Source organism: Manis pentadactyla, chromosome 9 (genome assembly GCF_030020395.1).
Source record: "Manis pentadactyla isolate mManPen7 chromosome 9, mManPen7.hap1, whole genome shotgun sequence".
Lineage (NCBI taxonomy): Eukaryota > Metazoa > Chordata > Mammalia > Pholidota > Manidae > Manis > Manis pentadactyla.
Genome location: NC_080027.1, coordinates 56,187,071 through 56,214,694, shown reverse-complemented (window position 1 = coordinate 56,214,694; position 27,624 = coordinate 56,187,071). Strand labels below are relative to the sequence as shown.

At 34.1% G+C, this 27,624-nt stretch overlaps 1 protein-coding gene across 3 annotated transcripts in view; it reads left to right on the top strand.

The window, feature by feature from the left end:
- The window catches only part of SOX6 (SRY-box transcription factor 6), a 588,617-nt gene that overhangs the window by 94,777 nt on the left and 466,216 nt on the right, over window positions 1-27,624 (top strand). For all 3 annotated transcript variants that reach the window (XM_057507418.1, XM_036877042.2, XM_036877041.2), the window contains exon 2: window positions 18,769-18,838. The gene's annotated coding sequence lies outside the window, so the exon portion shown is untranslated. The remainder of the gene's footprint in view (window positions 1-18,768; window positions 18,839-27,624) is intronic.

Genomic DNA, 27,624 nt, shown 5'->3' with positions numbered 1-27,624 from the left:
AGTCTATTTTGTCTGATACTAATACTGCAACACCTGCTTTTTTCTCCCTGTTGTTTGCATGAAATATCTTTTTCCATCCCTTGACTTTTAGTCTGTGCATGTCTTTGGGTTTGAGGTGAGTCTCTTGTAAGCAGCACATAGATGGGTCTTGTTTCTTTATCCATTCAGTGACTCTATGTCTTTTGATTGGTGCATTCAGTCCATTTGCATTTAGGGTGATTATCAGTAGGTATGTACTTATTGCCATTGCAAGCTTTAGATTCATGGTTACCAAAGGTTCAAGGTTAATTTCCTTACTATCTAAGAGTCTAACTTAACTCACTTAGTATGCTGTTACAAACACAATCTAAAGGTTCTTTTCTGTTTCTCTTCGTTTTTCTTCCTCCTCCATTCTTTATATATTAGGTATCATATTCTGTACTTTTTGTCTATCCCTTGATTGACTTTGGGGATAGTTAATTTAATTTTGCATTTGCTTCGTAATTAGCTGTTCTACTTTCTTTACTGTGGTTTTATTATCTCTGGTGACAGCTATTCAACCTTAGGAACACTTCCATCTATAGCAGTCCCTCCAAAATAGACTGTAGCGATGGTTTGTGGGAAGTAAATTCTCTCAGCTTTTGCGTGTGTGGAAATTGTTTAATCCCTCCTTCAAATTTAAATGATAATCTTGCCAGATAAAGTAATCTTGGTTCCAGGCCCTTCTGCCTCATGGCATTATATACATCATGCCACTCCCTTCTGGCCTGTAAGGTTTCTGCTGAGAAGTCTGTTGTTAGTCTGATGGACTTTCCTTTGTATGTGATCTTATTTCTGTCTCTGGCTGCTTTTAACAGTCTGTCCTTATCCTTGATCTTTTCCATTTTAATTACTACGTGTCTTGGTGTTGTCTTCCTTGGGTCCCTTGTGTTGGGAGATCTGTGAATCTCCATGGCCTGATAGACTATCTCCTTCCCCAGATTGGGGAAGTTTTCAGCAGCTACCTCCTCAAAGACACTTTCTTTTGCTTTCTCCCTCTCTTCTTCTTCTGGTATCCCTATAATGCGAATATTGTTCCGCTTGGATTGGTCACACAGTTCTCTCAATATTCTTTCATTCTTAGAGATCCTTTTTTTTCTCTGTGCCTCAGCTTCTTTGAATTCCTCTTTTCTAGTTTCTATTTCATTTATTGTCTCCTCCACTGTATCCAACCTGCTTTTAATACCCTCCATCATGCTCTTCAATGATTGGATCTCCAACCTGAATTCATTCGTGAGTTCTTAGATGTCTTTCCATACTTCCATTGGCATGTTGATGATTTTTATTTTGAACTCCCTTTCAGGAAGAGTCACGAGATCCATATCATTTAAATCTTTCTCGGGAGTTGTATTAGTAATTTTACTCTGGACCAGGTTTCTTTCACGTTTCATATTTGTATATGGCGCCCTCTAGTGTCCAGAAGCTCTATTCTGGGGCTGCTCAGTCCTTGAAGCAATGTCGGGTGTTGCAGGGGAGTGGTGTTGGTGTCTTGGGGGAGGAATGACCTGTTCCCCGCTTCCCGGCTGCTGTGCCTGTCTCTACTGCCTGAATCAATGGGCCGAGCACACAGGTATAAGCTTTTGTCCCAGAGCAGCTGTATATGGATCCCTGCTTTCCACAAGCGGCCGGAATCCCAGTCTCCCCAGGAACTCTGCCTGTCCCAGCTTTCCAACCCCATAATCAGAAGAGTATGATGAAAGCACTATGAAATGTAGGTTTGTGCTCCGAGTGCAGATCTCTGGAGCTAGGTGTTCAGCAGTCCCAGCCTTCAACCCCCTCCCTGCTCAGTTTCTCTTCCTCCTACAGGTGAGCTGGGGTGGGGGAAGGGCTCAGGTCCCACCGAGTCACAGCTCTGGTACGTTACCCTGTTGGGTGAGGTCTGCTCTTTTCTCCAGGTGTGTGCAGTCTGGCACCGTCTTCTTTCCTGTTACTCTCTCAGGATTAGTTGCACGAACTATATTTTCTAATTGTATCCAGTTTTCAAAGGAAGCCTCTGTCTCTCTCACATTGTCATCTTTAATTTTTGATTACTTTTTAAAAAACTTCTTAGGCCTATTTTTGGATGGGGCTTTCAGTATAAGTCAATGTGGCATGTAAGAAAATGCCTGAATCTGATTGCCATGGCTCAGACCTCCAGTCCTATGTTGAATAAAAGTGATGAAAGTTAACATCCTTGTCCTATTCCTGATCTTAGAGGAGAAACTTTCAGCTTTTCACCATTGAGTAGCCGTGGGTTTCTTGTATATGGCCTTTGTATATGTACCCTCTGTTCCCATTTTGTTAAGAGTTTTCATTGTGAATGGATGTTGAATTTTCTCAAATGCTTTTCAGCATCTATTGAGAAGATTATATAGTTTTAATCCTCTTTTTGTTAATGTGGTGTATCACATTGATTGATTTACAAATATTATAGCATCCTTGTATCTGTGTAATAAATCTCACTTGGTTGTGATGGATGATTCTTTTGATGTAGTTTTGAATTTGGTTGCTAATATTTTCTTGAGGATTTTTTGCATCTGTGTTCACCAGGGTTGTTGGTCTTTAATTTTCTTTTTCTTTTTTTTGTACTGTCTTTTTTCTGGTTTTGGATTAGAGTGATGCTGGCCTCGTAGAGTGAATTTGGAAGTATTTCCTCCTAACCTACTTTTTGGTCCAATTTATTGGTATACAATTTTTCATAGAATTCTCTAATAATTCTTTGCATTTCTGTGGTGGTAGTTGTGACTATTCCTTTTTTGTTGCTGATTTTGTTTATTTGTGTCCTCTTTTTTTCTTGATAAACATGCCTAGGGGTTTGTCTATTTTGTTTATCTTCTCAAAGAATCAGCTCTTGGTTTCGTTGATTTTTTTCTACTGTTTTATTCTTCTCTGTTTTATTTATTTCTGCCCTGTCCTTTATTATGTCCCTCTTTCTATTAACTTTGGGCTTCATTTTTTCTTCTTTTTCTACTTCCTTTAATTGTGAGTTTAGACTGTTTATTTATTTATTTTTTGGATTGTTCTTATTTCTTGAGGGAGGCCTGTATTGTTCTTCCCTCTTAGGACCACTTTTGTGGTGTCCCACAAATTTTGGACTGTTTTATTTTTGTTTTTTTTTGCCTCCATGTATTGCTTAATTTCTGTTTTGAGTTTTCATTGACCCATTGATTATTTAGAAGCATGTTGTTTAGACTCCATGTGTTTGTGGGTTTTTGTTTTTTCTTCATGTGATTTATTTCTAGCTTCATACCATTGTTGTCTGAGAAGTTGCTTAATAGAGTTTTAACCTTTTTAAATTTATTGAGGCTCTTTTTGTGGCCTGCTATGTAATCTTATTCTGGAGATCATTCCATGTATTTTTGAGAAAAATGTGTATCTTGCTGCTTTTGGGTGGAATGATCTGTAGATAGTTAAGTCCATCTGATCTAATATGTTGTTCAGTGCCTCTGTTTCCTTATTTATTTTATGTCTGGTTGAGCTTCCCATTGATATAAGTGGCATGTTAAAGTCCATTAATGTAAATGCATTGCAGTCTATTACCCCTTTAGTTCTGTTAATATTCAGTTTATATACTTAGGTGCTACTATGTTGGGTGCATAAATATTTAAATTTTATATCCTTTTGTTGGTCTTACCCCTTAATATTATGTAATACCCTTTTTTATATCTTGTTGCTTTCTTTGTTTTGAAGTCTACTTTGTCTGATTCAAGTAGTGTTATTCCTGTTTTTTCTATTATTTGCATGAAATATTTTTTCCATCCCTTCACTTTCAGTCTATGTATGTCTTGAAGGGTTTGAAAAAGTCTCTTGTAGGCAGCATGTGGATGAGTCTTATTTCTTTATCCATTCTCTCACTCTATCTTTTGATTGGTGCATTTAGTCCATTTATATTTAAGGCAGTTATTGATAGGCATATACTTCTTGCCATTTTATTAATTGTTTTCTGGTTGTTTTTGTAGTTCCTTTCCATTCCTTTCTTCCTCTCTTATACTCTCCTCTTGTTATTTGATGGTCTTCCTTAGTGTTGTGATTGGATTTCATTAAAAAATTTTTTTGTGTATTTATTATAGGCTTTAGGTTTGTAGTTGACATAAGGTTCATGGATAGCTTCCTAAATATGTAACAGTCCATATTAAGCTGATGGTTGTTCTATTTCAAACACTGTCTAAAAGTACTTCTTTTTCTTCATCTTCTTCCTCCACACGTTATGTAATAGATGTCATAATAATTCTATGTGTAGCCCCTGACTGATTTTGTGTATAGTTGGTTTTACTACTTTTGTTTTGTTTTAGTTTCATACTTGCTTGGTAAGTAGTTGGTCTACTACCTTTACTGTGGGTTTATTTTCACTGGTGAAAACTATTTAGGCTTAAGAACATTTCCAACTATAGAAGTCCCTTTAACATATCTTGTAATGCTGGTTTAGTGATGATGAATTCCTTCAGCCTTTGTTTATCTGTGAAACTTTTAATCTCTCCTTCAATTTTGAATGACATCCTTGCTGGGTAGAGGATTGTTGGTTGAAGGGCCTTCTGTTTCAGTACATTAAATATTTCACACCACTCCCTCTGGCTTGTAAAGTTTCTGTTGAGATATCTGCGATGGCCTGATGGAATTTCCCTTGTAAGTAATTTTTTTCTCTCTGACTGCTTTTGAGACCCTCTCATTACCCTTAATATTTCTCATTTTAATTATTATATATCTTGGTGTTGTCTTCCTCAGGTTCCTTTTGTTAGGGCCTCTCTGTACTTCCATGACCTGGGTGTCTATTTCCTTCCCCAGACTGGTAGAGTTTTCAGTAATTATTTCTTCAAAGAGACTTTCTATCCCTTTATCTCTCTCTTCTCCTGGTACAAATGTTGTTTCGTTTGGAGTTGTCATGTAGCTCTTTTAGCATCTTCTCATTTCTAGAGATTCTTTTTCTCTCTGTTCCTCAGTTTCATTATTTTTCCCGTTCTCTAATTTCCATCTTATTAATTATCTCCTCTACTTGTAGCAATCTAGTATTCATTACTTCTGTTGTACATTTCATTTTAGGTACTGTATTCTTCACCTCAGAGTGGCTCTTTTTCAACTCTTCTGTCTCTTTGTGGAAGTCCTCCCTGAAATCGTGGCTCTTTTTCAACTCTTCTGTGTCTTTGTGGAAGTCCTCCCTGAAATCATCAATACTTTTCTGTGGAAAAATGAGCTTATTTATGACTGTTACTTTGAAATCTTTATCAAGAAGATTGGTGATCTCTGTTTCATTTAGCCCTCTTCCTCGTGTCTTATCCTATACTTTTTTTTGGAACATAATTCCTCTTCTTCCTCATTTTGTCTGTGTTTCTGTGTTTTTTCCTTTGTATTAGATCCACTATAGCTCCTGGTCTAGAGAGTAGTGGCTTTATGAAGAAGACATCCTGTGGTGCCCAGAAGCTCAAGGCTCTTTGCCTACCAGTGTCTGGTTCTCCTTCGTGGTGGAGCGCCAGCTGTTGTTGGCTCCCTCTGCACCAGACAGCAAAGTCTGGTGCTGCTGGGCCAAGTGGGCCAGGTGGGTGCACAGGGAAGTGCCTCAGGGATGAGTCACCCATGAGGGGGATGGAGCTTTTGGGACTCCAGTGAGCGTCTGACCATTTTCTCATTTCCATTTATTTTTGTGGCCTATTTTCCTATTTTTTTCTTATTGATTTGCTGGAATCCTTCACAGTCTATTTTGTCAAACCATACCCAAAATACACTTTTTTTCACTTTGTGGTTTGTCTCTTAACTTTTCCAGTGGTCTTTTTTATACTGAAGTTAAAAATTTCAATGTAGTCAATTTTATTAATCTTTTTCTTTTTTTAACATCATGCTTAGAAAGATAGTTCATATCTAAGGATGATACAAATAGCCATTTAGAATTTCTTGAGGATTACTTATGTTTTTCATTTTTACATTAAAAAAATCCATTTGGAATTTATTTTAATGTAAAGTATGAGGTAGAGATTCAACTTTTTTTTCTAATGATCTGCCTATTATTCCTGTACCAATAATATACTGTTTTAATTTTTGTACTTTAAAAATATTTATATTAAATCTTTAAACTTAAAATTTATTTAAATTATTCTTGGTAAAAAATTAAATTTGCATATTTAATTTTGAAGTCATCTCAGTTAGAAATTATATATTTAATGCATAAAATAACATCTTTGACTTGAGAATATCTCTCTTTAAGTTTTGTGTCTATATTGTGTATGCAATATACATGGTAAATATTTTTTTTTTTCTTTTAGAAGAAAGACTTCTCTGTCCAATAAAATTTTTCAGAAGCTACTCTGAGGTTGAAGATGTAAGATGGAGGCTTTGAATTATAGGGTGATGTGTGGAATTGGCATAGTGTCTGTCCCAGAGAACTAAGGTAGTTGAAGTGCAGAAGTAGGATCGATGTGTATTGAAATGTGGGATTTAGAATCTTTCTCTTTTTTTTTTTATTTAGTAGGAGAAATGTATATTTTAAAAAAGCAAACTTGAAGGTAGAGATGTTTCCACCACACAGTTCAATATTCAGAAGACCTCACTCTAAGGAAGGATTCCTCATGTAACTTAATCTGCATGCTGCAATTTGAACACAGTTGTTTTTTCTATCCTAGTATAAAAGGAGATCAATTGGTCATTATTTTCTGTATAACAGGAAGACTTTATCTCCCAGAAGACTGTTAATGAATTACCCATTAAAGATTTGGGTAAGATACTAGCTGTTTTGTTTTAGAGCAGTTCTTTGAAGGCATTTATTTGCTTTCTAGTACTTCAGTCAGCTTTGTGGCTCTTTGTTAATCTGAATCCTTTTTTTTTTTTTTTTTTTTTTGAGAGGGCATCTCTCATATTTATTGATCAAATGGTTGTTAACAGCAATAAAATTCTGTATAGGGGACTCAATGCTAGAATCTCTTAAAAGAAGGCCTTTTAGCATCAGAACCAATAGATTTTGAAAGAGCTAGGAACTGAAATACTAAGGAATGCTACTTAAATGAAACATGGAACATGCACTAGTTTTGAAACCAGAGACTGTGAATTTGAGTATCAACCCTGCCATTTACTACCTTTATGAATATTTAATCCTATTGAGTTTTTTTCATTTATAAAATAAGCATAATATCCAATCACACTGTAATTATGGAGATTTAGTGAGAAAATAAGTATCAGCTGAACAATGGGTGGCCTATAGAATTTGGCCAATATACTGCCTAGTAATTTTTTGTTATGAATTCTGTAGAAACAGGGTTGACAGGGATAAAATTTAGGACTTGGGATTTGAGTACTCGAGACCTCTGTGTATTTATTCCATCACCTCACATTACAAAAGGCAGTGTTTTTTGTTCCAGTGCTTGCATGAGAGCAGTAATGTAGAAATGTATTCAAATGTATTTAAAAATCAAGGTATTTAACTCCTTTCCACTTTACAAAGTGTCTTTTGTCAAATGAGTTAAAGTGGGAGAGCAAAGCAGTGAAACTGACATATTATGATAGAAATGAATACTACGAATCCCATTTTACAGATGAAGTAACAGGAGACATTTATGTTTCTCATAGAATGGACATAAGCCCAGTAATTGGAAACTGACTTAAAGTGAAAGCTCTGCCACCAGCTTGTCATGTGGTCCTAAATGAGTTATGTGTTTGTTTCTTTGTCTGTAAACTGGGCATATCTCATTCTGCTATCCCTGATATTTCTCACTTAGGAAGTTAGGCAATCTCTGAGAGATGGCAGACCAGATCTTGTCTGAACTTTACAGTGAAATCTTTAAATTGTTATGAATAAATACAGTAAAGGGATCTCTCTTTGTGATTCTCTTCATTTGTTTCTGAGTTTTGGTGAGTGGGCAAAAGACCTAATTGGTTTGGGAGGACTAGTCGATAGTGTATGACTGAGCTCCTCATTGGTATGCACGTGTAGTTATTGAGTGTGATGATGGAGTAGCATTGCCAAGGGCTCAGCTCTAAGGTCATGTACTCTTAAGACATTCTTCTTCAAAGAGTGGATTCGTTATATTAGCCACCAGGTCATCTGTATAAGTTGTGTCTTGGGCACATTTCATGGAGTCTCATGGAAAAAGCAAAAAGGGAAATACATTTATAGAAGCATAAAATTTCTTATCTCTAATCCTCACACAAACCTTGGAAAGTAAATGGTAATATCCCCATTTTCTATATATATTCTTTATTTCAGAAAATGAGATTACATAATTTTATAATCTGTTTTCTTCACCTAACATATTTCACACAAAGCTGTAATTGTTTGTCTGCTTTACTGTGAACTTCTTGAAGTCACCAACTCTGCTTCTTTTGTTGCTGTTTTTCCAGTGCTTAACACAGTGCATAGCACAGTGCAAATATTCAGTAAGTGATGGGTAACTATAATTTACTGTAGGGATTAAGGCTCTTTAGATAATTAGCCCATAGTCAACAAATCTTTATTTTTTTCTTCTTTAGCTCCTCTCCCCTTTTCAATTTCTATCACGAATTGAGAAATGCTTAAAAAAAATAAAGTGCCACATACACACTATGTAGCAAGGTCAGACCATGTTGACTGTGCATTCACAAAAATTGTTCTGGTCCAAATCCAGTTGATAATGCAGCTGTTATTTTTACAATCTTATTCTAAGTACATATTTGCACAACAAGCAGCATCAACTCATCTAAGTAACTTGGTGTTATTTGCCTGATATTTTAAATTACAGAGCTTAATTACTGAAATCATTTGTGGTTAAGAGGGAGTGGTATTAAGAGAGCTAACAAGGAGATTTTCTTAAAAGGAGTCTCAAAATGGACTGTCTTTAAATGACCCTAAATTTATCTTGATTTCACTACCTAGAACCAGTAGAAAGAACAGTCCTGCATCATTTTTGTATCCGCTTACCTTATGGAAAATGGGACAGCGATATAATAAATTTATGGGCTTAAAAAATTAGTTCTTACATGCAAGCTTTTGTTAAATGATTGCTTTAAAAATGTTCTGACTCTTTATTTTGTGAGCAGGACTCAGAGAGAGAAAACTCAGTAGGGATAGAATCTTCTCTTATTTCTGGGTATGATAGTGCACTGCAAATGTTGAGACTATTTTGACTGTAATATTTATCTTACTGTGAATCCAAATTGTCAGTTGCTGGATATCTACAATTGTGTGTTATTGTTCTGTATCCCTAGAGATTCCAATTCATGCTATGCATCCTGTGGGCTCTCAGAAACGTTATGTGAATTGCTGGAGAATTGCTGATATCATTCTCAAATTAAAAAACCCCAAACACCCTGGAATAACTAAGACTTAATTTTTAAGCTAAATTCCATGTCTAGTTTCTAATCCCTTATTTCATTTAAGAAGATATATATATTTTAAAATAAGAACTCTAAAATCATTGATAATCATTTTGGTAAAATAAAGCATTTTATAGAATTGTAAAATTGATGCACAAAAGTTTTTGTGATCTTACACCCACATTTAACATAGTTGCCCTTTAGCTCAGCAGTTACTGAATTTTAGTGTGTATAGGAATTACCTGGGGCTATGCTTTAAAATAGAGTCCTAGGCCATACCCTCAGAATTGCACAATCAATATAGGTATGTGTGGGGCTCAAAAGTTTTTCTTTTAAAATTGATTTTAATAAGCATCCCTGGTGGTTATGATATAGGGAGTCTTGGGATTGTATTTTGATAATCACTTTTTTCCAGTACTACTCACATAAGACCTTCTCTGATTTCTGTTATTAAGCTTATACCATATGCATCTGAAATCAGGCGGCAAGGAAAAAAAAAAGAGATATTAAAAGACACAATAATAGGTGTTATTTCAAAGGAAGTATATTTCGCTAAGGAAAGTGTAAGATAGGAAGAAAAACATAAAAGGATGCAGGTTTATTGAGTGGCAAGTTATAAAGTGTATTCCAAATTTCTTTTTGACCCACTGCCAGTTTCTTTGTCTGATTCTGGTCAAGTGACCTTGCTGCCTTATGTTGTGTTTATGAGGTATATTGAATTTTTCTGTAGTTAAGACCTCAAAACACAAGAGTTTTGGGGATTAAGTCACACGATGATTCTGCAGGCAGGTTTTGGAAGTTTGTGTTCTGTTTTGGTATTGATTCATAGCAGTAAGCTGCCTTGGCAAAGTGAAAAATAAGCTGTCTCCTAAATAATCTCATTCATTTTCATATAGACACTATTTCTATACTGACCATCTTTGTTAGTAGATAGATCTTGAATTGCCATTTCAGGAGAGCAGTAAAGTATTGGCGATTGTGAAATATATCAAACTTAGGCAGTTCTGTCTCTGCTTTTACTATTCAGCTATGCATGCTGGCAAGGTGAACTGGTGCACCCAGGAAGTGCAACATTAATTCCTCCTATTCTGACCTAGAAATACCTTGATCCTAGTGATATATAATGTGGACGTAGGCTTAGGAAATGTTACATTAAAGTGTAAAGGTACACTTCCCAGTGGGTGTGGATAAAATATAAAATTGTACTCTTAGAATGGTAGGGACTTTGGAGGAGAGTTGATATAGTGGTTCTTGAATACTATCTACAAGTAGCCTGGCTTTAACAATTACCCATGGAGCTTTAAAAAAAAGGGAACTCCTGGCCCACTCAAAGAAATTCTAGTTTAGTATTTCTGGGGCAGGACCCAGATATTTGAATTTTATAAAATCTTTCTGGTGATTATATTATCAGCTAAGTTTTGGTATAACTTTACTCTGTGAGAATTCTTTCTCCAACATTCCTGGCAGTGTCATTCAGCCTTAACTTTGACAACTCCAGCAACAGATCCTCTATTTTGTGACACAACTTATTCCATTGCTTTCAAAGATTTGCCTGCACTGAGCTGAAATGAACACCTTGTAATTCCCACCTGCAAATATTCTTTCTTTAGGAAAGAAGAAAAAGAAACCAACTTTCAACTGGTATTAGTCATGTTACATTGACTGTGCTGAATACTACCCTCTTCTACATAGTTCTATAGTTTTCTTAGCTGCAAAGTGGCATATCAAAATAGATAAGCAGTTATCAAAATGTGGTTCATGGACATATGGGTAACCCCGAGACCCTTTTCTTTGAAAAGTCACAACTATTTTCATCAGCACTACTGCGATGCTATTTGCCTTTTTTACTGTGTTGACATTTACACTGAGAATGAAAACAATTTGGGACAAAACTGCTGATGCCTTATCACAAGTTAAAGCAGTGGCACCAAATTATATTAGTAGTTATTGAATTTTTAAGAAATCATTACTACTCACAAAAAAAGTGAGTCTTCCTTAAGAATGTTACAGTTGAGGCAGTAGGAATTCCTGATTTGATTACTTCTTGACACTTGAGTACATTTTCTAATACTCTGTGATGAAATAGGAAGTATACATCTTTTGAGAACTATCACTTATATGATTGTATTGTAAGTTGAACTAACTGCTCTTTTAATAGAACATCATTTTTACTTAAAAGAATGACTAACAGACACACAATGATTATTCATACTTGGATGATTGACAGACATATTCACAAAATGAGCAAAGTGAGCCTGCCATTTAAGAAGACCATCTGACACTGTTTGTTGTCAATAAAAGTTTGAGCTTTCAAGTGAAAATTGTAGTTTGGAAAACTAGAATCCACCATCATGAGTTTGATGGCTTCCCAACACTTAAAATCTTTTCTCATTGGATTGGTGGTGATATTAACAAATGTGATTCTAAAAAATATTGAATAATGAAATCAATATTTCAAAGATCTTCACAATTCAGTGAGCCAGTATTTTCCAAATGAACCACTGCATGATGTTAAAAGATCATGCAGTGGTAAAAGATGAATTTAAAGACCAGTGGGTTTTTATGTGGGAGATAAAGCCGTAAGGAAAAATAAGGATGAGGTGACTGTAAGAGTCAGGACACTGGTTACTTTTAGGAGTAGAGAAAGGTTTGGTTTCAGGACAGGGCATATGGAGGGGCTTCTAGGTTGCTGGGAAAGTTCTATTTCTTGAACAAGGTATGTTCACTTTATAATGATTCACTAGGATATGCATTTAGTTTGTGTGATTTTTCTTTATCTGTATTTTAGTTTACAATAAAATTTAAAAAGAAATAAAAGACCAGTGGGTTTTAAAGTAACAGAATATTAAAAGTTCATTGATATTCAGGTTTCATATTCCATACTACAATTAACCTTTAAGAAACTATTACTTGTCAGGCAGAGACACACAAATAGTGTATGATTTCACTTACTTTTGGAATCTAATATTAAAACAAAATGAAATGAACAACATAGGAGTAGACTCGTAGACACTGAGGAATGACTGGTGGTTACCTTGGGGGAGGGTTTGGGGTAGGTGGGTGGGGGAGGGTGAGAAGGATAAAGGTGCACAGAAAGTTCTCAATTATAATATAAGTTAGTCACAGGGGTGGTAGTACAACATGGAGAATATAGCCAATGATTCTGTAACATCTTCTCATGTTGACAGATAGTAACTGTAGTGGGGGGTGAGGATTTAATAATATGGGTAACTGTTGAACCACTCTGCTGTATACTTGAAGCCAATATGATTGTATATCAATGATAATTCAATTAAAAAAAAGAAACTAATAGTTGTCAAATTTTGATATATATTAAAGCTACACTTACCTGGAAAGACTCTTAAAACATTGCCTCTTTCAACTTCATAGCTATGTGAAGATGGGTATTTTAGACATATTTCCACTAAATTAACATGTCACAACAGATTAAGTGCAAATAGCACCTATGAGAATCCAGCTTTCTTTTATTGAATCAGGCATTTAAAAGATTTACAAAAGTGCAAAACCATGTCAATGTTCTAACTTTTTTATTTTAGAAAGCATACTTATATTTTAAAAGTATGTTATTTATGTTGCCACATAATAGGTTCATCATTAAATAATTATTTAATAACTTATTGTGCTTAAAGTTAATTTTTTTCTCAGCTTTAGTTTCTAATATAATAAATATTGATAAATATAACCATGGCTCTTTGGGACTCTCAATAATTTTTAGAAATGTAAAGGAATCCCAAGTCTAAAAGGTTTGAGAACCACTGGACTAGATGATCTCTAAAGTTCATTCCAACAAAGCATCTTTAGAACATGCAGCCATTCTAAAGGTGACCTGGTTTCTGTAAGATTTTTTAGCTGTTCTCTGAATGTTTGTCAATATCCCTTCTAAACTGTGGCCTTCAGTACTGAAATCATACTGAAGATGTAAGTTGAGCAGTACAGAATACTTGAATAGGTTACTAGAAGTAGGCATCAATAATTCTTGTCTTTGGAGATCTTTAAGAATGGGGAAATTCCTATTTTTTAGAGGAAATATGTTTTTATTCCAGTGAAATGTTAGACTAAGTAGCCTCTTAAGCTGTCTCCCTTGACACCTTAGAAATACTCTTACTTCTGGCTTAGCAGATATAAATATCAAGAACTAAACACTCATTTTTCCACTCTCTATTGTGATGTTTTTAATTATTAGCAATTGCATTTTTTAAAAATTGGGCATTAGGTTGGTATCAGTTCCTTTGAAAGATGAATGTCACATTTCATTTTTTTTTATATAGTTAGGTCAAATTCTACATAAGTTAGTATTAGCTGTTATGAAGAAAAGGAAAGTTTAGAATTATGGAGTTCAAGAAACATGGCTTAGCCTAGTAATGCTAAAACCAGCAAAAGTAGTAATAATAGTAAAGAGAATAAGAGTGAAAAATGAAAAGAAAATATTAGGAGGATATTTTTTAGTGCCTCTCTAATTTTTATTTTGATGTATAAGACTAGGCATTAATCTCTTTTCAAGTTGATAAAATAAATGCTTTAAAGGCAGCTTATTATGTATAACATTACTAAATCAATGAATAAATAAATTTAAAAAAAGATTTAATCCTTGACTAGAGTTTTAAATATGTGGTGCTATAATTTGATGTAAAGATGGACAAAATTTTGTTACAGGTGTTTTTGGAAGCATTCAGTACTTTAAAAAATACCTTAGAAGTATTGACTCTCAAAGTTACAACGTAATCCAACAACCCATTTGATGCTTGAACCTTCTTGCTAAGTGAAAAAACAAAAAATAAAAAGACAGGGATTAAAAAAAGAAATGGCATGATTTAGAGACAGCTTTAGTGGGATTAAAAAATGTAGCTTGAAAGCTTTTAAAGTCCAATTATACAGGGAGGTGGCAGTGTTTTTATTTGCTGTTTACCTTTGATCTATTACCTATTTTTGGTAGAGTGGGACATGCTTTTGTGAAAATGTTTATGGTTTCTTCATTTGATGTCAAGATGCTTGTTTGAAGTTACCTTGTAATTCAGAGGTTTTTCTTTTTTGTAACTAATATTCATATTTGGCTTATGCTGCCAAGCAAATTAGCCTGGCTTTGGGTGACTATTTTTGAACATATAAGTAATATACTGAATTTTAGATATAGCTTTATTGTTTTGGGACAATTAGAATGTTAAGTATAAAAAAGCTAAATAATATCTGCTTATAAGAATAAGAAAGTAAAAATTAACCTATATGTATCTTACTCAATGTTAACATTTTTGTTAGATTATACTTTGTTAATGAAACTTGTATGTATGTGTGTGCATACATTTGATTTTCTATAAATTGATTCTTATTTTGCACATATTAAAAAAAATTCAACAATATATTGTGGCCATTTTTTTCATTTCAGTAAGTATAGGTTTATCATAATTATGGAGTAGTTTTATATGCATATACCATGATTTACTTGCCCAGTTAATAGGTTACTTCTAATATTTGGCTGTTGTAAAAATGCTTTCATCAACATATGTATTGTATGTATATGCTTTAAACATTTTTGTGATTAGTTCCTTAATATAATTTTTGGAACTAGCATTGCAAACTTAAAGGACAGTAGAAATTTTAACACTTATTGGCAAATTACCACACCCTCACCAGTACTGGTTTTTGTTCAGTTTATAAGGTATTTTGCCAATATTGTAGGTGAAAATATTTTATTTGCATTTCTTGATTATAATGGAAATTATACATATTTTTATGATATTGGTCATTTGTACATTTTCTCTTTACCTTCTCTGTGCTTTTTTTATAGTGAATTGTTTGTAGCAATGAACTTTTTATTTAATAAATTAAGGATGTGCAGAAGATTTGATGACCAGCTAACCTAGACCATGTTGTCACCATAGTCAGAAGTAATATTCTGTGGCCCAGGTTGGATTATGCATTGTTTGAAAAATTCTTGAGGGGAAAGGCCATAGTTTATAAACAAATAAGTAAATAAATAAGTACACACACATATATATATTTATTTTTAAATTGATACAATTGACATATAACATTGTATTAGTTTTAGGTATATAACACAATGATTTTATTCACTTAGGTATTTTTATATGAAGGTATTATTGATATACAATCTTATGAAGGTTTCACATGAGCAATGTTGTGGTTTCAACATTCACCCGTATTACAATGATTTTATTTATTTAAAAAAATTTTTGTGTTCGTACTGTCCAGGGCAATCTCTAACCCATGGTCAATACTTGCCAAATGAAAGAATGAGCAAACAGGAGTGGAACAATCCATGGTGCCTGAGAATTCTGAATATTCATTTTCCTAAGCAGATTGTGATTTTCCATTACAGATGGTGATTTGTCCTGGCATTTCCTTCCTACCTTGTTACTTATGGGTTGCCCTCAGGACCAAAGTGGTCGCTTGCTATGGAAATGTTTCTTTAGCCTAAACTTTGCTAGTTCTTAATAGCTTACTTCAAGTTGTGTGTTAATTCCTGTGAGTTAATTATTAACTCTTTGCCTATCATGAACTGTTGCTCATTCCTAAATTCTTTGTAGGAGAAAATATGCATTACATCTGTTTCTTTTTTTATAATAATGAACTGTGTCATTTTAGAAGCTTATACTCTTTAAACTGTTTGTTCCAAAATTTACCAGTAGTGTAAATCAGTTCATAATGAGATTCAGAGTTGCTTTTAAAATATGTAGTAAGACTGCATTGACACAACAAATGAGACTTACTGGCTTCATATTGATGTATATTAAAATATTATTTATTATTTCCTTAAATGTCTAGAATCTTATTTGTTCCAAATTTTTCCGGAGTCCAGTGATTGAAAAAATGAGGTATATGTCAGGCACAGTATTTTCTGCATGCATTTAATTTTATCTCCCATTATTTAAATACAAATGAAAGAATAGAATGTGTTGTGTATATTGCATAATTCCAATTCATGTTTTAAAATAATAGTGGCTGAATAGACAAGGTGTGATTATTTTTAAAATACATGTTTTGGATTCTTCCAGAGTTTAGGCTTTTGGATAGACAGCAGTTTACTATAGATTTATTTTTGTATAACTTTGAAGTTGTGAATTATAATTCACAGTAGGATAAAATGTGAGAATAGCTTATATCAGAACCAGTGTTCTTTGCTGGCTTTGAATAATACACAGAGTGTCTCTACATGGGGTTATGTGGTGTCCCAGATAAAATTACTCTCCTGGATCCCAGAACATCAGAATACCATAAGAGGAAAAGGGTATAATACTGAAAAAAAAAAACCCATAAAAACAAACCAGAGCTACCTTTCCTGGCCACACTTTCTTGTACTTACCACATCTGTGGAAATAGGCATCAGAGAAATTTTGGAAATTGGAGAAACTGGAGTGGGGAAGGCATCATTCACTACAAAAAGAAGGATGTGTGGTTTGGTGAAGAAACCTAATGGGTATATTAACTGTCCAAATGCTCAGGACTTCATTATCTATAAATCCTGACTAGAAAATAGAATGAATTGCCTGGGTCACTTAGGCAAAAGCATGTTATTGGAGCCGGAGAAGGGTTGAGTTAGATATTTATTTCATATCTCAATTTCAGATGCTGATACCTAATTTCTTTTTTTTATTAAGATATCATTGGTATACAATCTTATGAAAGTTTCACATGAGCAACATTGTGGTTACTACAGTCACCAATATCATCAAGTCCTCCCCACACTCCATTGCAGTCACTGTCCATCAGCATAGCAAGATGCCAGAGAGTTACTACATGTCTTCTCTGTGCTACACTGTCTTTCCTGTGACCACCCCCGCTCCCACACACCATGTGTGCCAATAATAAGGCCCCTCAATCCCCTTCTCCCTCCCTCCCCACGTGCCTTCCCCTACCCTTCCCCTTTGGTATCCACTAGTCCCTTCTTGGAGTCTGTGGGTCTGCTGCTATTTTGTTCCTTCAGTTTTTTGCTTTGTTGTTATACTCCACCAATGAGTGAAATCATTTGGAACTTGTCTTTCTCCACCTGGATTATTTCACTGAGCATAATACCCTCTAGCTCTATCCGTGTTGTTGCAAATGGTAGGATTTGTTTTTTTCTTATGGCTGAATAATATTCCATTGTGTATATGTACTACATCTTCTTTATCCATTCATCTACTGATGGACGCCTAGATTGCTTCCACATCTTAGCTATTGTAAATAGTTCTGCGATAAACATAGGGGTGCATATCTCTTTTTGAATCTGGGATCTTATTTTCTTTGGGCACATCCCTAGAGTGGAATGACAAATGGTATTTGTATTTTTAGTTTTTTGAGGAAACTCCATAGTGCTTTCCACTATGGTTGACCTAATTTATATTCCCACCAGCAGCGTAGGAGGGTTCCCCTTTCTCTGGATACCCTCACCAGCATTTGTTCCTAGTCTTTTCGATTTTGGCCATCTGATACCTAATTTCTTAAGGTCGTTTGTGTTATACATGCAACATTGGGTAATGTTTCCTACAAATGATGTATATATCAAGACCCATTTTTTTCAGAGTGTTTTTTACATAAATTTAGTTAGCTAACTAGGGTAGTTGACTAACATAGATGTTTATTGGCTACATTTAAAAAAATGTGAATTGAATCATACCAATCCCCCTGTGAAAGTTTCTAACCTAAATTAAGAACCTAACCTCCATTATTATTTTAAATTGAACACTACTCATAATCATCTTCACATTTTAGAAAGAATACAGCTTTTGCAACAAAGTTTCTTTGTTTTCATGAAACTAAAAATGTGCTGTATTTAGACCAAACAATAAAAATAAACTACCAAACTACCTTCTGATGCATGGAGGTTCTAGAGAGAGGAAACCATAGATATTTAGAGGCATAAAGTGACTCATTGTGCTAGTTAAAACTTTTTACAAGGCTAGCTCTGTGTGTTTGAATTACATCTGTTACCTCTTCAGCTAGAACTAAAGTGTGTGCAAGCAAGAATTTTGGACTGAATTGTGGCTCATACAGAATGCATTGTATATAGCCTAAGCATCTAGATGGGTTCCACACCTTAGGCAGAACAAAAACTCCATCCTTTCACATTTATTCTACCTACAAAGTATTCCTGTTTGACATATCTAAGATATTTTCTGTGAAACTAATTAATTTTAACTTATGGACATAAATTCAACATGTTTTTCAAATGTAACTTGTAAGCCTCTATTCCCTTAAAGATTATTTTTCTTCTTTTGTTTTTACTTTTTCATACTCTTAAACACAACTTTATTATTGACACTTATTTAAAAAGCCATAATAAATAGAGATGTATTCTTAGATGTAGAACAATGAAATAATTGTTGTTTTGTTATCATCTTGGAAAAAGTTGTTTGAGTAGATGGGGACAACTGCCTGAGTTAACAATAGTATAATTTGTGGTCAGAATATGTAGTCTTCTTTAATAAAGCATATGAATGTAACTTACTTACCCTTTTTCATTTCCTTTCCTTTCTAAACTTTCAGGTTACTTTCATGAATTCAAAGGCAATTTACCAGTGATTTCTGGGTGCTGGGGCTGATTTTTTGCGTCTTTGTAAGTATTTATTTATTTATTACTCTTCTCACTGTGAAATGAAACAGTTACAGCTTTAAGGAAAATCTTAATTCCTTTTGTGTGTAAATTTTTATTATTATTTTTAAAGTAATTTTCAAGTGTTATTAGTTTCTTGTGCTTTAAGAGGAGTATAGGAAAAAATCAGCTGGTGAAAAAAGCCTCAGTTTGTGATTTCCAGTGAAATAACACAATGCAAGGCTCATCACAATAAGCTGAAAGAATAAATATCTTACTTTTTGAAGATGGGGCTCAATTATGGAAATGGATTACCTTAAAGGGGCTAGTCTATAGCTACATGAATAATTTAAGCTGATAACTTTTTAGTACTATGTGCCTGTGCTCATCAAAAAGACATGAGATGATGCAGAATTCAGAGACCTGTCAGTAGAAGAGGAGACTATGTGCTAAGAAACCAAAGACTCATTTAGTGAATGTGTGATATATACCAAGATGGGGGTGTTCCTGCCTTCTTCACCTTCCCCAAATCATTATTATATTTTCAAAGGTATTTTGGAGATACCTTTCCTCAGGAAAGAAGGCAAATTTCAAGAAAAAAGTTGATTGAACTTTAATGATCAATTACAGTACTTTAAATTGATATATATTTATTCATACAGAAGTAGAGTATGAGTATGAGGCAGGTGTAAAAAATGTCTATGTGTTTATGTAAGACCATACTTAAGTAACTTGAGTTTAAAATATGAGTGTTCATTGTTGGCATCTAAGGGACTCTTACACATTTGATAACCACAAAGACACATGATACTTTCCCTCTGTTAGTGTACTCCCATAAAGGAGTTTTAGAGAATATACTTCTAGGAAAGTATTTGAAAAAAACTATAAATTAGAGTATAAGTGATTTGGTATTTAAGCAAAGGGCAGGGAAAATTTATTTAAAATGAGCTTTACCTTTCTTTTAGTAGTAGAATTGCTTGGGCAGGCATTTTGAACCAACTTAAAAAAAAACAATGTGAATGTTTAATATAGTTTAATACACTGTGTATTTTTAATGCTTTAAGAAAAAATATATTATTTTTATGAAACTATCAATTTACATTTTATTATTTGAAGGCTTAATTCTTATGTAAAACCCAGGATACTAAACTGCATGGTTCATTTGGATTAAATATAAGCTTTTAATTTGTGCAGGGTATCATACTGAGGATTAGGAGGCAAAGAAGATGGAAAAGAAATGTAAAGTATTTTTTTGAAGGGCTCTCATGAAAAAGGATGATTCCAAGGAGTTGAGTTTGTCCTATCAGAAATCTGAATGAAGGGAAATAATTTTGAGTTGTACAAATCTTAGTTGCTTTGTTCATTGTTTCACATCCTTTCTCTCTTCTCTCATATCATTCAATCATTCCCTTTAATAAGTTTTTAGAATGATTAAAATTTTTAAATAACAAATATAAGATAATTACTGGCATTTCAACTAAGATGACCTTTATTACATTATTAAAATACAGTTTACATTTCTCATCATCCAAAGACTCTGTTCCCTGAATTCTTCACTTCTCCCCTGCATGCGGACCCCTCCCCTCCAACCAGACATATATATAGGCTAGATTTGAATGGAGGCAATCCAGTTAGCTGAGATTTTTCTTATGACCTAACCAAAGAAGAAAGCTAAAAATAGAAGGGGCACTGTGGGTATAGTTTTCATATGGTTATTTCTGTAGTTCAACTTAAAAAAGCAACAGGAAACTTCTAGTTAGATTTTGTCTGATCACTTAAGTAAAAGGTATGCTAATCTTACAGGTCTAAAGTAGTTATTCTCCAGTTTTGAGAATTTCCCTGTGCTAGGTTAGGGCATGGACTTTGATGTTCCTTTGGTCAGTGGTCTCAAGCTTTGTTAGGGCCATCTCCTGACTGTGGAACCTTCTTATTAAAGAAATATAGCAGAATACTATGACTAACATGTCAGGTAAAATTAATGTGGCACCCAGAATGCTTGAGCTCCTATTTCTTTCAATTATTGCAGAAACTGTCCACTACGTATACTGAATGATAAGGCAGCTAAAACAATAGAAATATTTATCTACTCTGGCCTGAGAACAAGCAAATGGGGATCTGTGACAGTGGCTTCTTTTAGGAATGTTAATTTCCACATCCCGGAACCGTTTATTTGCTACATGATCTAAGGCAGAAAGTTATACCTCGAGGCCACGGGAAGGTTTCTTAGTAAGGTGTGCAGAAGCAGGTCTGGGAGATAAGGAAGGTGGGATATTGTTTTGCACATCCATAATGGATGGGCCACACCAAGGGGGTGTGAGAACCTACTGGAATCTTACATATTCACTTCTACTACCTAGGTCAGAATAGAAAAACACTGTGGAGGAAAAAGGTATCTTCTGAGAAGCACTTATAAAGATCTTATTCTAGTTTTTTTTTCCCTCCTTAAAAAAGAAAACTACTCTTTTCTTTTTCCAAAGTAGGCATTGTATAAGAAAACCTTGCTACACATATTAGTATCCCACATTTAATTTTTTATCTCTAATTTAAGAAGTTATGTAATTCTGACCGTTCAGTTTTATCAGGGCAATAAATGTATTGGTTAAAAATCAAAATGAAACAGAGATAGATCATTAGATTTCCTGCTTTTTCAAATTACCCAAGCCTTTCTAGTAATTTGGTTACAAATTTGCTTCTGTAGAATTCTGCTATTCATGATTATGAATAGCAACCTTTTCCCTGAAAAAGGTACATAAGTATTTTATTTCTGGTACAAAAAAATGATCATTGCTTAGCCCCATGCTCGAGGCAATAATAATAACAATATTTTAATTTGGTATACACTTGCTTTTGCAGACATTAAAATGGCTGAATTTTGTAAACACTCTGTGAGGTAACAATTATCCTCATTTTTGCACAGTACCAGGACTCAAACTCAGGGATTCATGAATATAAATTCAGTGCTTTTTCCATAATACTATGCCGTCCTCTCTCAGAGAGAATTTTAGCTCTCTTTTGTTGTGTCTGATCACTGTCTCTGTCTGCACTTGATTGATATACAAATATTTTCAAAAAGTTAAGGTGGAGTAAGTCAGGGAGGAGACTGTAAAGAGCCTTCGACCACTTGATTTCTTTATGTTTCTGGATCATTTGCTTCTCCCTGACATTTAACTGTCTCCCTGTTCCAAGACTGCCACATATAATGCTTCAGCTGAAATTTTTTGAATTGCACAAATTTTTAGGAAACAACAAGAAGAATCATGAATTTATCTCTTTCTGGTATTTTAAAATGTAAAGAAATCTGTTTCAAACTGAGCATAGCCCAGACCCAAAGCTCCCACAGTGAGAACATCTGTGATTTTAAGGACAAGTAGATCTAAGTGCATTATCTTTGAAACATATTATTCCAGGCTAATCTTGACATAGAGCAGGTAAATAAAAAAGATGAGCTGTGAAAATCCACAAACAGGGCTTGAATGCCATTTTCCATGACAACGGGAGCTGCCCCATGAAAGCATTAATGCTGAGAATGTAAGGAATTTAAAATTGTGCCTTCTCAGTTTTACACTTGTGTGCTCATGTTAATTAGAGATATACTGACATTTGAAGTATCTACATTAATACACACAGCTACTATACATTTGTGAACTGTGGCCAGAAATCTACTTTAATTGAAAGCAGTTTGCTAATCTGAATATGTATATCCATTATGTTTTAAGCTTTTAAGTTTTACATACTAGTGCCCTCGGATACTTGTTCTTTCTGATCTTTCCACTTTCTGTTTTCTAATTTATACCTGAAAGGACAGCCTGAACTATTTTTAATTTCACAGTGGTGTTTTGGAGCAATACTAATGGATTTTTGAGAAAAAATGTTTTAAATAGTGTTCTTTGTTTAGTTTGAATCTCTTCTCCTTCTCTGACTTTCTAAATTGCTGTTTTTTCCCCCACAAACCTTTAAGATGTCCTGCCACTGAAATAAGGTAGGATTTAGGTTTATGGAATTTACCTCACTGGCTATATTTAAGCACTAAAAAGCTGCTCTTCATCTCACACTATGGTTTTAGCCAGAAAAGCCCAGTGTTAGAGACCCTGATGGGATGAACAGTGAAGAGACCTGGCTTTTCCAGCTGAAGTTTCATCCTTTCCTCTTGATGTCAAGCCACATATCTTAATTTTTGATATGCAAATATGTTCACAATAGCTTGATGACTTCTTGAGGTCATCTTTAGACCTGGAGTGTTTGCTTTGTCTGTCTTAAACTTCAAGGAAGACCTTACATCTATTTTTTGCAAGCTTGTGTTTCTTAAGAATCTGCCTGTCAGGATTTTAACCTAATTGTTTAAAAACTGCACACATACTTTTTGGGCTAATCTCGGATTATTACACAAGACAAGTTAGAAAGAAACTTCCTTTCTGTAGTACCAGAATAAACTGCTCTAAAAAGTTTGCAATACACTGGACTTGTTTCATTGAAACCATTTTACTGGCATCATTAAATGACTGAGACTTGGGACAATTAAAACTTACTTAGTACCATTATTATTATTATTTTTATTTTACCCTTTATTACTTATTTTTCACTGTACCAAGTTCCTCTGTTCTTTATTCTTTCATGTTGCTTACTACATATTGTGCCCTCACAGCACATTTGGTAATTTCAAGTTAATTGCTCAATTATCAGTGACAGTCACGAAGCACTTGAAACATGCGCAGTGGAAGATTTAAAAAATTTCAAAATAAGTTGGTGTGTCATAATCTGAAATGTGAAACATGCCAATATCTGCAGGCATAAAAATACACTGCCTGAGCTAGGCATTTCAGGGAAGGCAAAAACCTACTCTTAAAATCAGGGCTTTTGTCTGGTACTGAAGTGTTTCATCTCTGCTAATTTCAAACAACATGTCTAAATTTGATCTTGGTTTACTTTTCAACTCTAAAAATTTGGTCGTGGTTATAGAGGAAAAGGGAAGTAAAACTATATTGATTCTGTTTGAATGCTTTACCGGAACATTCTAATCACGATATTCACTGTGAAGTGGAATTTGGTGTGAGGTGAATCTATGTTGGTTGCCAATCAAGGAAGCTGATTTACTGAAGAAGCAATATGATCTCTTTATAGTGTTTCATCACTCATAAGTCAGTCCTCTAATCAGAGGATAGTGTTACAGTAAAGGTAGTATGTTGATGATTTATTTTGAAAAAAACCAGTGAGAACAATGACACTTTGGGGACATATTATGAATCCTACACAGTAATATTCTCAAATGCCTTCAAAATAACTTAGACATTATGGCAAAATAATTATTGTAACTCTTTTGGCAACTAGGCAAACTATCATTAAATTTTGCATTAGTATTCAGTTTAGGGTTTTCTCTAAACTAATATAGTGTCAACAGCTCTTTTTTAGATGCTATTATGGTTCTTTCACATTTTTATAGTACTGTAGTAAAGCTGAATTTACTGGCTACATTTGAAGGTGGAGTAGAGCAGCATAAGAGTCAATATTAAAGTGATTCAGTGCCCGTTGGAGAAAAATTCTTAACTTGATATTGAAAACAATGTGGGGCTTGGGGACAGTTTGCTAAGAGTGGCTAATAAGTTTAAATAGTCCCTAAAAATCCTGCTCTCTGAACTTGCTTTTAAACAAGAAAATATGTTTAATCATCTTCCAGTATTCTTATATAACTTCATTAATATTTAAAGGAATTAAGTGTATATAGAGAAGGGGAAATAAAGCCATAATTTGACATGTGTGGTGGTCTCAAATATAAGGAAGTGAGGGAGTATCAATAAAGGCACTAATTATGCACAGCTAGCTATCATTTTATAATAAAATGATCTACACTTATATGTAGCTATAATTTAATATATATAATGCAAATTATATATGTTATAGTATCTATAATTCAGGAAACATAGTCATTAAATACTCAAGCATTTAAATAGAAATATTTTAATAGCTATTCAATTTATAAAATTATTTGAATAATCAACAATCTAGTTCATTTTGTTGTATGCTTGTCTTTATATATCACTCTCAGTATAGTTTTATCTGAATTACATATTTCATGTTATCTTTGAGTATGGGTATAAATGCTTATAATTTTTAATAAAATTTTTGACAGCTCCAAACATCAAAATGTCAGTTAAGTATTGCATTCTCTCCTTCCCCCTCTTTCTCTCCCTACTCCTGCCCCTCACCTCCCAACCCAAACTTCTCTCTCCCCTACATAATTCTTAGTGGAGTTTCAAAGATGCAAGGGAATTATAGTGTAAAAAGACTGATTTCCAAAGCATCACCTTCCATAGATGACCGGCAAAAGAGACTTAACCTCAATATTTCATTGGTTAAAAACGTTTGTCCATATGATGTACTGTTGGTTATTATTATTATTTTGCTTAAGACTAAGGGCTTGGCACAGTGCTTACAAGAGAAGAAAAGAATGGTCTCTATCCTATAGTCTTAAAATTTGATATGTTACTAGAGAGTTTATGTGGTTGGAATTTTCTTTGGATACCAACTATATTGTAGTTAGCTGTTATTCTTTTCAGCTTCCTGGTTTCATATAAATTTAAGTGAACAAATTCATTGATACAAGCAGATTTTCTATTTTTATTTCACTTTTGGGCACTTTTATACCTTTGGAACACACAAGCACAACAAAAAGGTATGTCTGACACTTAATTATTATTTTTCCCTTTTTGACCCAGCCATAGTAAGAAGATAATTAAGCAATAGAATTAATGGAGTCCAAGTCTGCACCCCTGTAACTGCTTACATTAGGCAGAATATAGATTCTTTTTTTGTTTTTGTTTTTTCTTGAAGCTATGGCAGCTGGTAATAAGCCTATAACTAGGTTTTAATTACTGGCACTAGTGTTCTGAGTTTCTTTGAACAAAGTGAAGAAGAAATACATGTTATTCCTTTTGTTAATGTTATTTCTCTTCCATTGTTACATATTTATAGCTTCATCAGTTAGAATGGGTTGTTTTAAAGGTGAGATTGGTCCCACATAATTTGATATCTGATAAAGCAGTAAGTTACACTCACTGAATGGCTGTCAACTTTTAAGGATGGAAACACGCTGGGCTTTGTCCCTAGTAGTGGCGGTATATGGAAGCTACTATTGATTCTGTCACTATTTAGAAGGAGTTTTTCCTTGGCCTTGCAGTCACAGAACAGATAGCTAAAAGGTAATATCGGGGGGAAAGCTGAGAAAGTAAGGAATGAGAAATGTGGGTGTGGGTAGAGAACGGAGTGTCAGGAAAGTTCGAGGTCCTAGAACTTTTTGAGGGCAAGATATGCTTGAACAAATGGAAGAAATACCTGTCCCCCCAGTTTCACAGAAGTAATTGAGAAGAGGCAAAAGGAAGATAAATTAGTGAAATAAGGGATGGTTGAAATAGGAAGTTTTTGTAAAATCATAAATAGGTTTTGAGAACTGTTTTTTAAAATGTGGAAATACTTGTTTGGATGGCAATGGTAAATTAAAAGGAGTGCTATAATTTTTTTTCCTAATTTGTTTTAATTTTATTTCACTTCAATACATTGTAAGGACAACACTAGGAATTTTAGGAAATGAGTGCCTCCCTTAAAAAAGATGAGAATAATTTTGCTTTATCTGGATAAAGATTAATATAATATATATGAAAATAATCATCCATGTATCACACTCTACTATTTTATATGGGAGAATTTTAGATTGTAATTATGACCAAGAAGCATCCTTATATCTTCTAGAGCCAAGGATCACATGAATTAGGCTTTAAATATAGTATATGGTGTTTTCGGTTTTGGAGATTGGGAAGCTCTTTGGAATCATTTCCGTAAAGTGACTTTTAGTGTAATGAAAGTTACTTCCTTTCCTTTCTACTTCTGCTTCCCCTTCCTTTGTTCTTTTCCATCCCTCCCTTCCTTCTCTCCTTCCCTGCTGTCCTTTCTTTCATTTAGAGACAGCTTGTTTTCAGTTCGTCTGTATGCTGCTTGCCAAATTGTAAGATAATACCTAACCCATATCCTTTAAATTGTATGCTGGAACACCTTAAAATTTTTTTTGACTTTAAGTAGTATATATATACAATATTATATTGGTTTCAGATGAACTACTTAGTGATTCATCAATTATACACATTACTAAATGCTCAACATGATAAATGTAGTAACCATCTGTCACCATACAAAGATAGTACAATATTTTGAGCTATATTCCCATCCTTGGGACTGAATTATTTTATAAGTTGAAATTTGTACCTTTTTATCCCCTTTACCTATTCCCTCCCTCCTATGGTAACCAACTGTCCATTCTGTGCTTATGAGTCTATTTCTGTTTTGTTTGTTTTGTTTTTCAGATTCCACATATAAGTGAAGCCATATGGTATTCATCTTTCTCTGACTGACTTATTTCACTTAGCATAATACCCTCTTGGTCCATCCATGTTGTAGCAAATTGCAAGATTTCTTCCTTTTTATGGCTGAGTAATATTCCACTGTGTAAATGACCACATTTTCTTTATCCATTCATCTATTGATGTATGCTTTGGTTGCTTCCATCTATTGGCTATTGTAAGTAATGCAGCAGTAAACATAGGGGTACATATATCTTTTTGAATTAATGATTTTATTTTCTTTGGGTATTTTCCCAGAAGTGGAATTGCTAGGTTGTATGGTATTTCTATTTTCAGTTTTTTAAAAAACTCTGTACTGCTTTCCATAGTGGCTGTACTAACTTGCAATCTCAGCAGTAGTGTATGAGGGTTCCCTTTTCTACACATCCTTGTTAACACTTGTTATTTTTGATACTAGTTATTCTG